This window comes from Mytilus galloprovincialis, chromosome 7, assembly GCF_965363235.1.
Source record: "Mytilus galloprovincialis chromosome 7, xbMytGall1.hap1.1, whole genome shotgun sequence".
NCBI classification, from domain to species: Eukaryota; Metazoa; Mollusca; class Bivalvia; order Mytilida; family Mytilidae; genus Mytilus; species Mytilus galloprovincialis.
The window spans coordinates 24,088,799-24,107,459 of NC_134844.1; positions in this window are offsets into that span (position 1 = coordinate 24,088,799).

An 18,661-nucleotide genomic window follows, 5' to 3' on the forward strand; every position below is an offset into this window, starting at 1 on the left:
GACTTTCTCAAAAGGGTCAACAAGGATTTGTGTAACCATAATATTCCGATTATCTTCAACCACTGATTTTAGCATGGTATATCTGGTATCTATAGCATCAGTATTATAACTCCCACCAAATAATATCTTCTCAGAATTGGCTGGAACGGTTACATTTTCAGTTAAAACCACTCTTGCTATCTTGTCATCCACCTTCCTCTCAGTGTAACACTCTATCCACTTGCCGTCCACATGTATTCCCTTCTTAGAGTTTATTGTAATGTCAAGTTCATCTACAATATCACATCCAAGAAGAATGCTATCACCAATAGGGGCAATATACATATCCCAAGAAAATTCATGGTTCCCAAGTTTAACATTCATCATAGCTATTCCATGGGTCTCCATACTTTTCCCTGCCTCAGCTACTACTAAATTTCTGGTCGCTTTCTTTAATATTGGTCTCTTTTCCTCAGGAATCCCAAAATACAGACTGCTATTAAGAACCGTCACTTCTGCTCCTGTATCCAAAACAGCTTTGGTCACCTGCCCATTAATACTTATGGGAACTTTAATTGTTGCTGACCTCACTCTGTCTATCTGGATAACACAACTAGATTGCCGTCTACTGTCCATCTTCTCTGTTTTCATCATAGGAGTCATTACAGCTGTCGAGGTACTTTGTTCTGACGTCAACTCAGACATTACCTCTACAATCTTTGTTTCTCTCACAGGTGACAAAGGACTTAAATCCTTTTCTTGTTCTTTATTTCCCTTCTGCATCTTGGATTCTTTGAAAAGAATATCAATATCAAAATCTGCTGACTCAGCATCTTCATTTCTCATCTCTAAGAAAGCTGCTGACTCATCATCTTCATTTCTCATCTCTAAGGCTGACACTTGGCCAACAGTCCCAGCCTCTACTTGTTTAAAGAATTCTCTTCAGTGCTATTCTTATACTGTTGTTTATCATTTTTCTTATTTGGGCAGTCCCTGCTGTAATGCCCTGCTTGATTGCATGAATAGCATTTGGAGTTGGGTTTCTGTTGTTTTTCACTAACTGCTCTCTTCTCTGTGGTTAGATTCATCAGCTTTTCCTCCACTATTTCTCCAACTGCCTTTATTATATCTCTGGTCATAGACTCTTTCATGTCCCTACCAAACTGATTCAATCTCTCCTCAGTTACGAATCTCTGGGGACCTGCTTTTCTGCAGTTGAGGTCTTCATAGTCATATCCTTCTTCTTCTTCCATTGTCTCCACTTGACGGATCTGAGTTTTTCCTTTCATGCCATTCTTACAAGTTAGATGCCAAGTCACCAGGTTTATCGTTTCTTCCATGGTTTTTGGTCGCTTGGTCAGCACATCATATGCCAGACTCTGATCAGGTAATCCAGACAACATATATTCAATACTGATATTATTGAACAGCTGTTTGTCCATTCCAGGGTAAGCCTTTCTAACCATGCCTTCTATCCTAGCAGCATATTCATGGATGCTTTCTTTATATTGTTTCTTGATGGTCTGTAATTCACGTCTGTAGGTCTCCGGAAAATTGTTGTTTCCAAAACGTCTTTCCATTTCTGAGTTAAACAGCATAAAGGAAGTGCGAACTTCTGGAGCTAACTCTGTGGCAAAAGTAAGGGCCTCATCTTTAAGGACTAGAAGGATTTCTTCTGTTTGCTGTCGTGGACTCCAGTTATTACGTTCTGCAATTATCTGGAACTGTACCATAAAAGTTTTCCAGTCTCCTTTACCATTAAAAAATGGAAGTCTTGACTTATAGGAATCTTGACTTGCAAATGATTCTGTTCGATTTCGCATTGGATAGGCCGTCTCACTAAATCTTGTGTCAGGGTAGTATGTGGAATTTTGTTGATTCCATCTATATGGTTGTTGTTCACTGTTACCATGGTTACCATAATTTCTATATTGTGACTGCATACTATGTGCTGAAGGTTGGGATTCAGTAGTCATTGTTTGCCTTATATTAAATTCTTTCTCTCTTTCAAGTTCTTGTATCCTTCGTCTAAGTTCCATCACCTCATCTGGTTGATGATTCACATATGTTGATCTGTTCAGATTGCTGTCACTCAAAGAAGATGTTCTGGGCCGTGATAGGTTTGTCATGGTATTTGTCTGATTTGCTGTCATTGGTTGAGTCAAATTAGTAGTACTATTCATTGGATTTGAATAAGAACTTACATTTATACTATTAGTACTAATATTTGTATGTAACCCCCAAGCAGGATATGACTGACTGTTTAACCTAATACTAGGTGAACTTATAGTATTAAAGTTTGAAATGCTGGGACCAGCCATTGAACTATTAAAATTATTAACACTTGTAATTGAAGGGTAAGTATCAGAAATAATACCACTAGCCCCTGGTGCACTATTCGAAACAATTTGTGTCTCATTTTCTCTTGTTAAACTCGAAAAATTGGAATTAACACTACATAAGGGAGCTCTTGGGGACCCTCCATTATTTAAAAACATAGGAGGTGGTAGTTGTCTGTGTCTTAAATTCATATTTAATATACCAGACTGAATTAATACTTAATTTCAGTTACCCTTATATTATTAAAATATTTTAAGGAAAAATACACCTTGAGTTTCAATAACTCTTGGTGTTCAATAATTTATTTATGGAAAATACATCTTGAATTTCAATAACTCTTGGTGCTCAATAATTTATTTATGGAAAATACACCTTGAATTTCAATAACTCTTGGTGTTCAATAATTTATAAATGGAAAATACACCTTGAATTTCAATAATTCTTGGTGTTCAATAATTTATTTATGGAAAATACACCTTGAATTTCAATAACTCTTGGTGTTCAATAATTTATATGGAAAATACACCTTGAATTTCAATAACTCTTGGTGCTCAATAATTTATATGTAAAAATACACCTTGAATTTCAATAACTCTTGGTGTTCAACAATTTATTTATGGAAAATACACCTTGAATTTCAATAACTCTTGGTGTTCAATAATTTATTTATGGAAAATACACCTTGAATTTCAATAAATCTTGGTGTTCAATAATTTATTTATGGAAAAATACACCTTGAATTTCAATAACTCTTGGTGTTCAATAATTTATTTATGGAAAATACACCTTGAATTTCAATAACTCTTGGTGTTCAATAATTTATTTATGGAAAAATACACCCTGAGTTTCAATAACTCTTGGTGCTCAATAATATCATGTAAACTACAGTTTGAGTTTCAATATATGCTGATTTGTATGTTGTTGGGTTTTTTTCTATGTATTACTTTTTTCCTCTCTTTTTCTTTTTTTTTTTTTTTTTTTTTTTAAATGTTCTTTTTACCGCTGCCACCAATTGAAGCGCCGACCGTTATTGTAAATGGTTGGCAGATATTATATAAATATCAATTTTAAAGTCGAAGGAATAAAACTGTTTTGAAGTCCAAACTTTGAATAATCAAGAATAAGATTTGTTGGAATTAAATAAAAGCAGCTTTATTAAAAGCTAATATCATAAATAATAATTATGAATCAATTACAATATATCTAAATAGAATTGCAGTGTGTGCTACTATATTGAAAATACATGAATAGTAAAATCTAGGTCACTTACTAAAAACAGCTGATCTGTCTGCTATATAATTTGAAACTGACTATACTTTTCTCTAAACGTTTAAAAGATCAAGTTAATCAATACACCTAAAAATAGTACGTGTGTACACAAAATGAAAGTAACCAAAATGGCCATAAAGTTGACAAGTTCGATTTGGGATAATTCTAACATTATAAAAGGATAAATATGGATTAAATAGGATGCATTAATAACTTCTGAATAAGGTAATTATGTTGTAACTATAGAAAATCATTCCGCATAACAAGCAAGTGTACAAAAAGTGAAAACATGTATGACCTAGTTTCGCGGAAAATATACGCCGGGAAATACGAATGAATGAACGTTATTATTAAAATAAACTGCAAATAATCGTGGCACAACACATGTCAAGAATATATCAGTTGTAATCAAATGGTTAGTTTCTATGTGTGTTAGCGTTTTTTGTGCAGTTCACTGTTTCTGTTATTTTGTTGTTTATTCATAGTTGATGTTTGTTAGTTTTTAATCCGGATTCGTTTTCTCTGTATCGACTTTTGACTTTAGAACAGTAATATACTACTGTTGCCTTTATTTAAGCACATAAAACGGGAACATTTGCGCTGATACGAACTCAGAACAAACACTAGATACATAAAAAAACATCAAAAAGCGAACCCATGACAAACACTAGAGTTAAGAAGAGAAAGCATTTAAAAGGGGTAACATTTTAAAACGAAATAAAAGTAACACATGAAGAATAAGTAACGAGTAAAAGAATAAGTAACGAAAACGTAATGAATGAGGAAGAAGTAACGAATACGGAATAAGTAACGGATAAGAAATAAGGAATATCAACGATTAAGAAATAAGGAATAAATAACCAACTTGAAGACCCTGGATTTTTGTTATGCTTTAATACTGAGATTATTTTGTTATGATTGTATCCCAAGATCTATTTTTTCAATGCTTTTTATATTGTACTTTAATCATTTTTAGCTCTATTTTTTTGTTCAAGTTAACAAAACATTCTCCCAATACATGGAATTGACTGAACTCTGTTTTTAAAAATTGTCATGTTTTCCGACGTGGATCTGCGTTCAGACCATTCAATAATTGTTATTTTTGGATCCCAACGGAACGCTCGTGGGACTTCTGCATTATTCCATTTGACCACGATCACGTGATGTCCTTGGTGTTCGTGAATCATTTGCAGAATTAAATCCCCCAAAATAAATTCATTGTTCCATTGGTCATTTACGAATTTATCTGATCCAATGATAACAAAGTTCCTACACGATTGAACTGCTTCGGAATACGCACGCGCTTTTGTTTTACCTGGTATCATATCACGATCATCTACGAAAACTGATAAGTTATGATTTTCGAAGAATGGAACGAACGAATTTTTTACAAGACTGTATTCATCTTCATTATACGTTATCATAATATCATATTTTATAGCCTCATTAACGGACAAATTTCCGATGTTACATGGACACGCTTCAGGGAGTGTATGTTGAGGACCCTGGATTAGAATGTACCTCGAAACCCGTCTTATAAATATGTAATGATAAGATTTGACAATCAATATTATTATTATGCATAAATCCATAGCAAATAAAATGGTGACAACATTTTCCACAGCGTGCATATAATGATTAAATGCGTTTTCGTCATCTTTGAAAAATTGAAAGGAATATCTCCAGTCTTCACTTTTTGATATGCGTCCAATGACATCTTTCCTCAGCTTATCATATTTTTGTCTTGAATAATGCGTAAGACCAGTTGGGAGCACAACAAAAGAATAAGGTAGCTCTATCTCTGTCAACACTGACCTGTTTAGATTCTTCACAAATGTCAATTTCTGGGCAAAGAATTTGTGTTTGCCGTAAACGAATGTGCAAACACATGCCAGTGAATTTGCCCAAATTTCGTTATTTGAAGATGAAAGTTTAATAGAATTAAGTTTTCGTTCGTCGAAATATGTATTGTAGTATTTTTTGTACAAATACTTTACCATGGGTCTACAACCATCAAATTCCTTATCGCATAGTGCCGAGGTATCGCCAGATACATTTTCACTTACAATACTAGATATATTATTTGAAATTACCACGTCATCATAAGTCGACTGTGCATAAAACTTAAGATTATAAATATTTAATATATAACCGTTTGGAACATGAATACAATGTTCAATATCATTTTGCATTTGCAGGAAAAAATATCCAATTTTAATCTTTATGGTCAGAACTGTATCCTTGTAGATTACGTCTCTTTCGCCCCAAAAACTAATTTCTGTACTGAAGTCTTCAGATTTAATAGATTTTATTGTTAAGTGAAACGTTTCATCTTTCCTATATGAATCATTGTCGAAATCTTTTATACGTTTTAAATTTTGTTCCCAGTAATATGATCGATATTTGCCAGTAAATGATGTATTTCGAAAGTCTAGGAGCTGCGTTGTCCATATCTTCGCATTACACGATATTTTGACATATTCTCCTGGTACTCGATAATACACTTCCCTACATAATGGTGTACGTATATTGTCTATTTTGGCATATGATCCCTCATATGTTAGCATACCCTTCGAAAGTACTTTATAAGAATGGTGTTTTTCATACAACTGCAATTCAGGCAACGAATAATCCATATTTCGGAAATCAGTTGAAAGTTGTACAGAGACAGTGGACGTCTTTAAATAAAAAAAGTAATACATCCAGTATTGAGCAATCCAAGCAAAATAGTCAAGAAAGAACACCAATATAAACGCATGTACCATACACACTATTATATACAATATAACCCTACTCTGACCATATTTTTGTATCCATTTATAGAGGCGGTATATGATAACACTTGTAATAGAGATGATTTCATCTTTGAAAACATGCATGAGAGATATAACATCAATGAATGTTAAGCAATCATAGACCATTTCCTTGTATTTCCTCGATTCTTTAACTAACTCCAATGTCTGGATGTGCTCATTATTTTGTGGAATCCCTAGAATAATAAATGGGGTTAAATATCTAAATACCCATTTAATTTTCCTTGGTAGAAAAACAGAAACAAGAATGCACCACATAATAGGTATATATATCCTCCACAGATCCAGTTCTATATTAGTATCAAGGCTTTTTAAAACGATGACAGGTAATATAAATAGCATTAACCTTACCACCAAAAATTCAATAACATCCATGAGTACTTTGCGTGTTTTTAATCCGTTCTGAAAATTGATAGGAAAACAGATATTATAAAATTGTAATGTGATTAAAAAATCTCTTTGATTTTCATAAAACAAAACAAGTTGATGATGAGCTAATAATTCATATTTAAAAGAGCAAGTGCAAAAATGTAAGAAGATGCAATGAGATAAAAGGTAAAATCACAAAAATAATGAACTCTGAGGAAAATTCAAAACGGAAAGTTCCTAATCAAATGACAAAATCAAAAGCTCAAATGCACAAAATGAATGGAAAACAACTGCCATATTTCTGACTTGGTACAGTCATTTTCCTATGTAGAAAATGGTGGATTAAACCTGGTTTTATAGCTAGCCTAACCTCTTACTTGTATGAAATTCGCATCAAATTTCATTATATTGACAACGATGTGTGAGCAAAACAAACAGCCTTATTCGGTAAACAAGTCAAAATTAGGGTACAGCAGTCAACATTGTGTTATAATCATAATCACGATGAAAACAACGAAAAATGTAACAAAGAAGCACAAAAAGGCATACAGACCAATCACATTATCAAAAATGAAAGACAAGAATACATATTATCATCAATCAATAACACAATGACGGGATATTTAAGTACAGAGCCACGTCATACTGTAATAGAACAATAACATAATGACGGAAAAATCATTAACAACATGGACAGAAAAACTCTTCAACTTCGTACCTTTTTTGGCCTTTTTAACTTCTTTTTTTCGAGCGTCACTGATGAGTCTTTTGTAGACGAAACGCACGTCTGGCGAATACACAAAATTTCAACTCTGGTATCTATGATAAGTTTATTTACAACCACTTGGTCGATGTCACTGCTGTTGGAGTTTTGATTCTATGTTGACATGAATTATCATTGAATATGGTCATAATTATAAATTAACTGTTTACAAAAAATTGAATTTTTCAAGTACTAAGGATTTTCTACCACAGGAATAGACACTACAAAAGTCAAAAAGTTTGAAAAGACCAATTTTTGTCTGAAAGTGCATGAATTTTTACTCAACATTCTTTCTATGTCTGAATTATTGAAAAAATTCTTAACAAAGTATGAATTTATCATATAAGGTTCTTGATTTTTCTTGACAAATTCTTGACTGTCCTAAATGTTTCTCGATCAGTCTTGAAATGTTCTTGACATTCTAAATTATATCTGAATATTGATACACGGTAAATAGTGATGTTTCGTCCATTTATAAAAACAGAACGGTACTGAGAAAAAATCTTTAAGGTTTAACAAACGATGAAAGATTGAATTAATTCATAAAACATATTTAAAGCTAACAATTTAAGTTGGCATTTCTTTTTGAATGATCAATGGGAGTATAGGTTCTTAATGCTAACGGTGTTTGAAGACTTGCTCACTATGATAGGTCACTAGTCTAAGGCCACATGTTAAGATAGTCGGTAAGATAAATTCGTTACATAGTGAACTAGTGACGTAATACGGTCTATATGGGGTCAGTAAATTCCATATGGGGATTTGAGCTTCGGTTTCACACAATATGAAATTTACTGACCCCATATATACATTATTGGGTCACTAGCACAATATGTAACATATATTATATTACCTCCTATAAATTTATGGGGATACGATTGGTTGACAGACTACACGTGGTAACTATATATATTTTGTGTAGGGTGCCCTAAAAAATACATGGTAAGTTACCATATAGAGTTAATAACCATGTGGGGTTAGTAAGGAATTACCCTTTCAAAACAAAAAAGAAATCTGAAAGGTTTAAACAGACGAAGAAACTGATAATGAACGATTGAAATTCATTCATAAAACAAATTTAAAGCTAACAGTTGTTATTGTTGCCATCTATTTTTTTGTATAGACAAAAGTAGGTTCTTAAACATGTTAAAACTAAATATTGACAAGACTTAATCACTTTGATAGGCCGATAGTCTTAATACCACATGTAAAGACAGTCGTAAGATAGATTCGTTACACGATGGGCTAGTGACCTAATACGATATATATGGGGTCAGTAAATTCCGTATGGGGTGAGACCGTATACGCTCACTAACACACCATGTAACTAATAATATCATGTATATTGGTCATGATTTGTAAAACTCAGAAATGTCCAGGAAATTCAAGACACAATTATAATTGTTCTATATAATAAGAATGTTCTTATCCCGGGCATAAAAAACAATGCCGTATTTGGCGAAACCTTTTCAACTTTTTATCTCCAGTGCTGTACAACTTTGTACTTTTTTCACTTTCGATCTTTTATATCTGGGCGTCACTTGTAAGTCCTGTGTGGAAAAGGCGCGTTTTTGGCGTATTGAATTTTAAACCTGATGCTTTTTGTTATCTATTAATCATGTTTTTCTTTGTCTAATATGTTCTCCTATTTATTTGTATTGTAGTCCTGTAATATTATGTTGTCATTTCAATGTTATATTTAACTTTGCCATTAAAGTGCGAGGTTTGGCATGCCACAAAACCAGGTTCAACCCACCACTTTTACTCCCCTTTAAAAGTGTCCTGTACCAAGTCAGGAAGATGGCCATTGTTATATTGTTGTTCGTTTCTGTGTGTGTTACATTTTAACGTTGAGTCGTTTGTGTTTTCTCTTATTTTTGAGATATTGAGATCAGACGTGGCACGGTACTTGTCTATACCAAATTCATGTATTTGGTTTTCATGTTATATTTGTTATTCTCGTGGTGTTTTGTCTGATGCTTGGTCCGTTTCTGTGTGTGTTACGTTTCGGTGTTATGTCGTTGTTCTCCTCTTATATTTAATGCGTTTCCCTCGGTTTTAGTTTGTTACCCCGATTTTGTTTTTTGTCCCTGGATTTATGAGTTTTGAACAGCGGTATACTACTGTTGCCTTTATTTATCACAAGCCCAGTAGTCATAACTTCTGTGCTGACATGAATAATCATTGATATGGTCATATTTATAAATTAACTGTTAACAAAACTTTAGAATTTTTGAAATACTAAGGCTTTTCTACCTCATGGATAGATTACCTTAGCTGTATTTGCAAACCTTTTAGGAACTTTGGTCCTCAATGCTCTTCAACTTCGTACTTTATTTGGCCCTTTTAACTTTTTTGGATTCGAGCGTCACTGATGAGTCTTTTGTAGACGAAACGCGCGTAAGGCGTAAATACAAAATTTAATCCTGGTATCTATGAAGAATTTATATTAAAATGTCAAGAATTTGTCAAGAAATTTTAAGACCATATTCAGAATGTCGAGAATTTGTCGAGTTAATTTAATACAAATTTAATATGAATCCGAATTTGTCAAGAAAAATTGAGACACAAGTCATATTTTTGGAGAGAATGTCGAGTAATTGTTCATGCAAATTAATACAAAATTGGCTTTCCAGACTTTTGTAGTGAGAGTACGTTAGCAGAATTTGGCAAAACGTTCAAGAACTTTTGTTCTTCAATGCTCTTCAACTTTGTACTTTCTTTGGCCTTTATAAACTTTTTTTGATTAGACGAAACGCGCGTATGGCGCATATTCAAAATTTCTATCCTGGTATCTATGATGAGTTAATTTTATCGACCCAGTGGTTGTAAATAAACTCATCATAGATACCAGGTTTAACTCTGATAATGTCGGTTAATTTAATTGACAATTAAATTGCATTCGGAATATTTGGTCTTCAATGCCCCTAATAGTTATCAAAAGTATCAGGATTATAATTTAATACGCCAGACGCGCGTTTCGTCTACATAAGACTCATCAGTGACGCTAAGATCAAAATGGTTATTAAGCCAAAACAGTACAAAGTTGAAGAGCATTGGGGACCTAAATTCCAAAAAATGTACCAAATACGGCCTAAACGTCGTACTTTATATTGATGTTTTTACTATTTTGATTCAAGCGCCAGTTATGACGATAAGCGTGTCTGACGTACAAAATGATCAACGAGAATCTTTGATGTGTATGTTTTTAACGTATTATGACAGAAGTACGTCATATAGTATAACACGACAACATCCATATCTAAATGATAAACTATCTTTTGGAAACGCGACATTAAAAATAACAGATGTATTCATAATATAGTAACACAAACTTAATAATTTTCAAAAGAATCTACTTTGAAATGCGTATTATATTTATATATTATATCAATACACACATTGCACTTAAAATAGGTTTAAACCTTATATCATATGTAAATTATCGATATATGCATGTACGTATTGATTTAACTGGATACATAATGATAGAAACGATTGAATGGGTAAACTGAATGGTCTTAAAATACGTTTATTGAAAACAAATATTGGTTTTTAACATAAAAAGCATATAAGCAAAATGGAGAGTCTTTTCTTCAATTCTTATCATAACAACTTGATTATCTTACCTTCGGTTCATAACAACATCAAGCCAAAGTTCTATTTCAAATTCTATAAGACAATTCGAGAGAAGCACATACTAACTTAATATATATTTGACATGTGTGCGAAATAGATAGAATGCATTTGTTCTGGATGAACAGACATTTTTGAGTTGTCTTCCTTTTACTTGAAAGAAAACATAAAAACGTTTTTGCTCACAATATACTCACTTATAAAACTTTTAAATTAACTCAGTCAATTTATGTGTAGTGACATTCGCAATATTTGATATTGTGGATAGGCTTGTCAACCACAATTTAATAGATATAGGAAGATGTGGTATGAATGCCAATGAGACAACTCTCCGTCCAAATAACAATTTATAAAAGTAAACCATTATAGGTCAAGGTACGGCCTTTAACACGGAGCCTTTGCTCACACCGAACAGAAAGCTATAAAGGGCCCCAAAAATAAGTAATGTAAAACCATTCAAACGGGAAAACCAACGGTCTAAACTATATAAAAACGATAAACGAGAAACACGTATGAACTACATAAGCAAACGACAACTACTGTACATCAGATTCCTGACTTAGGACAGGTGCAAACATTTGCAGCAGGATTAAACGTTTTAATGGAACCAAACCTTCTCTCTTTTTTGAACCAATAGTATAACATCACAACATACAAAAACATACTATAAAATATCAATTGGAAGGCTTAACTCAATAAAAAAAACGCAAATTAACATACAATGAACGAACAAATTTGATCTTGGATATCTGACGGCAAACTCATAGTTAATAACATTTATAAGGGATAAATAATTAAGGTCAAAAGTAAATACACAGGTTTAAACGAAGTAAAAGTAAGATACAATTGTGAAATATTAAACAATTTATAGAAAATCTTCACTTTTGAAAAAAGCTGCGTCATATCAAGAAGATAAAAAATATACAATATAACGCAAGCTGTGTTGCATTTTTTTTCCGATTCATATTTTGTCAATTATCGTTCAGCTATGCTGCATTTTTGTTATTTGTTTAATTTTAAAGGTAATATTTTCTTAGATCTCATTTCTCTAATGTCTCGATAGCCACAATTCTACAAGGATGTATTAAATATAACTTAAAATAAAAGTTTCAATAAATTGGTCCTACAAGTTTATTTCCACGACATAAGTTCAAATTTATATTTGATTTTTTTAAATTGTTTTTCTACTACATTTTGTACAATTGTTTTTAAAGAAATGGAAAAATCAACCATAGTCTTTAAAGAGGATCACATTACATTTAATACCTAAATAAGGCAAGTTACTTATAAATTCCCCTTTTATGAATCTTTTTGGGACTTTTTAGATGAAAGTGAGTCTCGATTGAATACCGAAAAATAGGATCTAAATGAAATAAAATATAGGTGGCACTTTTGAAATATACATAATGTATCAGTTGGTCCTTCACTGAACATCAATCAATCAATCAATCAATCAATCAATCAATCAATCAATCAATCAATCAATCAATCAATCAATTAGTTAATAAATTAGTGTTTATTTTTAAAAAAGCTCCTATTTGATTTTAGTAAGGTACAATGATTGAAGATTGTATTTCTGTAAATATTAGCAATGCAATAGGAACTCCCTTTTCGTCTAACCTGTGCCACTTTTACTATAAAGTTTCGTAAAAAAAATATATCATAGAATGAAATGTTGATATGTACTTCTATCTTATTCAAAGGTCAAAACATAGGGGTGCCCGGCACATTTTTTTTATATTTATATGAACCAAACTTCTAAGAGTTTAAACTTATACTAAAATTCTGCTCTACCACTCACTTCACTATAAGTCCTTCTCAAAATTAGATTTCATCGTTTACCATGTGCATTCATACTGTTAACATTCACAAGTTATGTTTATTTGAGATGAAACATAGATATCATATCTGCGAACTAGCAGTTTAACGAAACAAAACATATATAAATATCATATATCTCCCAAAAGATGGATGGCTTGCGAGACAGCTGTATTTACAAAGTGCAACCGATATGATATACCGATAGTTTAATTTGGTTAAAACATACTTCATTTGCAAAAGAAGTAAAAGGGTTTGGACACAAGTTATAACAACATTAGAGACGTCCTCTCCCAATATAAATATAAACACAAAGTACATTAGATAATGACACAAAAACATAGTAGGAATGCATGTAATACATACTTCAAACGAAATAAGAAATAAGAAATAAAAATTAAAAAAAAAAAATACAATATAATAAGGAATAATAATGAAAAAACTGGACTGGAGTTTAGTTTAAACATATTTTATTTGCTGAATTAAAGCAAAATGGATTAGACACAAGTAAATCATACTTATGAAGTCTTCTCCATAATACAATATAAAGTTACAATAATAATATAATATAATGGACATGCATATAAAACAAACAATTTATGCAATATAATACTAGCTTTGATAGGTGAACAAAGAGGATAGAAAGTAAAAAGAGAAAAAGAAAGTTTGAAAAGTCGTATAATTCTGTGACGATGACTTGTGAATTGATGACAATGTTGACGTTCCGTGTCAGTAATAATAACGCTCTATCAAGGCATAAGAAATCTGTTTGACCTTTTTATGAAATTTTGAACATGTTTGAAAATTTGAATATTTTGTTCGTTCGAAAGTTCCAAGTGTCCGCAAATTAATAGTTTTGTATCTAAAACAAAGTTTTCAGATAGCCAGTTAAGGTTATGGAATAAGGTTTTTCTACATAATGTGTATTTTGGGCAAACGAAGAAGTAATGGTAGACATCCTCAATATCGGACCCACAATGGCAAGAAGGATCATCTATAATATTAGCTCTAAATAGGTCATTGTTTAAGAATGAAGCGGAACATCGCAATTGCGTTAAGATTATATTTAATTTCCTTGGGCCGTACAAATAAAACGTTTCAATTTTACATAATAGACTATCGTTTTTTAATTCTTTCTTAAATTTAGAAATAGAGTCGACACTGCGAGTTTTGGATCAAGTTTATTCCATTCACGTATAGTAGAGGGAATAAACGATTCAGTAGTAAGGGAAAGTCTACAAAATGGAACAATAATATCATGACCATTTCGCAACGGGTAGTTGGTTGTACTTTGTACACAAGGAGGTACAAGATTACATAAATATTCTGGTGCATGCTTTTGGTTCATGTTATAAAACATCTGTAATTTTCTTCTCCTTCTTCTTTCAAAAAGAGACTGGAGTGAAGGGTTGTAAAGTTGAAATTTAGAATGTTAATTGATTGTTTTAAATCTTTGTGTTATTCTGATATAAGATTGTACGGACTCAAAAAATGTCTTTGTTTTACTGAAAATAAAGGTCACCGTCACCGGCTAATAGAAGCTCAATGGATATAGCATATCTTTCTAATTTTGAAAACAGTATTTCTCTTGCTTCGTTGTGAAAAGCGCACTCTAAAAAATAGTGTATACTATCCTCAACAGGATGACCACAGCTGCATGCGGTACTGGGTTTAATATTAACACGATGTAAATCTGAATATAATCTGATATACCGATCATTGATTATAAAAAAAAAATAACGAAATATTGGTTGCTGGTTACAGAGAATTGCTATTAATTACTTTTATAAGATCGTTTTTTCTTTTTTCTTTTACATGTACTTTGTTATTTTCATTAAATTGTTTTCGTTACACACTTTTTGAGTATTTATAACCAGAATTACATCTTTTTAGCCAACAACTTGGCAGTTGTAAACAAGTGAGCACTTTCCTTTTTATATGTAAGACAGTTACACTCAGATTTTACAAACTCTAAATCATGAATGTTGGTAGGCTCCATCCGAATACATGTGCGTTGATGGTTTACTTCAACTGAAATTATTTATCATATTAAGCCCAATCAAAACAAAACAAAATTACAAAAAGTGACTTTTCTACAGCAGTTTACAACTGTTTCCTATTTCATTCAATTAGTACTCCAGTACTTAATTTAAATACCTCATTTAAATTGTTCATGCTAATTTTTCATAACACTGTTCTGTCCTGGATTTTAGTGAATAATAATACGTAAATAAATGAATAATGCCTTTGTTTTTTTGGGTATAATTTATCATTTCCAAATGATAAATTCACAATTTTTGCCTAAATGCATGAATAAAGTTTTAACTGTTTAAAAGTGTAAATTATGTGAAAAAGTTAGTAATTCACTACCGGACTTACATAATCTATAAAATAGATGACACGATTGCTAAATTTACAGACAATTACTTGGGAAGAACATGAATTCTTGAAATTAAATCAAATTTAAAAATGACCTTCAGCATTTGCTTAAATGTAATGATTTGACCAATCATTTAAAAATAGCTATTTAATGACACATTATCGTTTGAAGATTAGCATCATCATATACTTAAATGTAATAAATTGGTTAATTTTCTGAAAATTACCATTAAAAAGTAAAATCACAAAAAAACTGAACTCCGAGGAAAATTCAAAACGAAAATTAAAGTCCCTAATCAAATGGCAAACTCAAAAGCTCAAGACATTAAACAAATGGACAAAATCTGTCATATTCCTGACATTTTCTTATGTATAGAGTGACAGTATCTTCAAATGTAAGGTGTAGAATAAATTTAAGTTAAAATTGTTTCAGGTAGTCGCATAATGTATTATTCCATTGTGTTTGGGGATAAAGTATCCTCAAGTGGGAGTAACTAAATTCATTTTGATCATTGTACATATTTGCCTTCTCCATTTGATACATATAATGCGTCAGTATCAAACTTTTGCTTAATAGTGACAAGAAACCCAAGCTTCGATTCACTTTACCAATTTCAAACAGAAGTGATAATTTTGGTAACCCAGTCTCGATATTATACTTGCAAGACGGTCTAGCTGTTGAGAGTGTCAGTGTATTTTATTGTTAATAGTGTGCAATGTTTTTGCTGAATAAGATTTTTGTTTGTTAGGCAAATTAAGAAAACGACCAATTGATAAAATCTAAGGTTCTTTAAAGGGCTAAACCAAGAGCCTAGCTATGTGCATACTGAAAAGTAGCAAAGTATAGACCCCTGGCTTGACATCACACCAATCCAATTGGAACGATGGTTCAAAATAAATGCATGAGGCTATCAGGAAGCCTATGAGGCTATCATTCCTAGAGGCTATCATGCCTATGAGGCTATGAGGAAGCCTATAATGAGACAACGAGGAAGCCTGTAAGGAGGCTATGAGGAAGCCTAGTAGTGTTGATGTTGAATTGGTGTTGGAATGAATTTGTATGAAATTTGACAGTTTATCCCCAGAAATTCTTGGGGGATGAGTGAAATTTTTGAAACAACCAGTGATAAAATTTCATAAATGAAATCAATAAACATAATGCTGAGATTGCTTCCCCTGTCATGGCAATATTGAAGGTGAAAGGAGGGGTCGGTGGGAGGCAAGTTTTTAGCTAAAACACTATTAGCACTATTAGCCAAGATTATTCTATAACTGCTTAATCTGCATTTAGATAAATGAATACTCAAGGCAGCATACACAGGTTTTTAATACACAACTTCTTAATGGGATACTCCTAAGTGGGAGGAGTTAAAACTGCACCCAGATTAATGTATCAAGAAACAAAGGACAAAGGAAGCCAAATGCCACAAGTGGTCACTAATTAACAAGACATGTATATTTGTATTGGAACTGATAAAATTAGACCTCCTGCTTGTTATGTAATAGGGAAATGTGTGTTAACACCTGAGCAAACATCCAACCTCATATCTTCTTGCAAATTCTTTGACCTGACAATTAAACCATCCTGATCTAACTTTCGGCCCTATATTTTAATTTTGCTAATAAATGTGTCAGTGAACAAAATCCTCAAAGTCACACATAATGAGTTCATATTAATTTCATAGTAATTTAAATAATTTAATTACCCCTGATTTCTTTCAGAACACACTGTTTGAACTCATGATATGTAAAATTAAGGATTTAGTGCTCACACTATTATCAACCTAATTTTTCCTGCTATCACCTATCTTGTAAATAAACTCCTGGGAAATACTGTGTAGCAATGCCATTGGTATCCATGTTTGAATTAAACATAAATCATAATTTAATTGCAACTTTTATTTTATATATATACATCACAATTATAATTTGGCCCTTGGGGAAACTACTCAGCTAAAAAATTTTAATTTTTTGCTCCATGCCTAAACCAAGAGCCTAGCTATGTGCATACTGAAAAGTAGCAAAGTATAGACCCCTGGCTTGACATCACACCAATCCAATTGGAACGATGGTTCAAAATAAATGCATGAGGCTATCAGGAAGCCTATGAGGCTATCATTCCTAGAGGCTATCATGCCTATGAGGCTATGAGGAAGCCTATAATGAGACAATGAGGAAGCCTGTAAGGAGGCTATGAGGAAGCCTAGTAGTGTTGATGTTGAATTGGTGTTGGAATGAATTTGTATGAAATTTGACAGTTGAAATTCCCTTGGGGAAACTACTCAGCTAAAAAATTTAATTTTTTGCTCCATGCCTAAACCAAGAGCCTAGCTATGTGCATACTGAAAAGTAGCAAAGTATAGACCCCTGGCTTGACATCACACCAATCCAATTGGAACGATGGTTCAAAATAAATGCATGAGGCTATCAGGAAGCCTATGAGGCTATCATTCCTAGAGGCTATCATGCCTATGAGGCTATGAGGAAGCCTATAATGAGACAATGAGGAAGCCTGTAAGGAGGCTATGAGGAAGCCTAGTAGTGTTGATGTTGAATTGGTGTTGGAATGAATTTGTATGAAATTTGACAGTTTATCCCCAGAAATTCTTGGGGGATGAGTGAAATTTTTGAAACAACCAGTGATAAAATTTCATAAATGAAATGAAATCAATAAACATAATGCTGAGATTGCTTCCCCTGTCATGGCAATATTGAAGGTGAAAGGAGGGGTCGGTGGGAGGCAAGTTTTTAGCTAAAACACTATTAGCACTCGATTGTGAAGGGAATTTCGTCTACAAATCTAGAAAGAAAGGTATCGATATAATCAGGTACAACACTTTGCCTTCCACCCGAGGCCCTCTTACAAGAGGTGGCTGGTATGTATGTTTTTTTTTATCGCACTGAGTGACACCCAACATTCACGGATCATCTGTTTAATGTCCAAATTTCGAACGAACGGGAATGGCTATATGTTTCTACATTCTGCTAAACAAACGAACGCTTCGATGAAGAGTTTTTTGACGCACAAGAAAAGTCCAGAGATAACCAAATTTTGTACCCATAATAACCACAAAAAAGGCTAGACACGTAATTAACTTCAACGCTTCAAAAATCGCCATCTTTACCTGGTATACAAATATAATCAGTTCACAAAAAAGAAAATAACTGTTTTTTCTGTTACCATTGTGTTATATCACACTATAAAAAAGTGAAATGCAAACAATACGTCTTGTAGTAGAATTTTTAACTTTTTTGATTAATAAAATTAAGTCAGATATAACCCTTTCGAGCACCC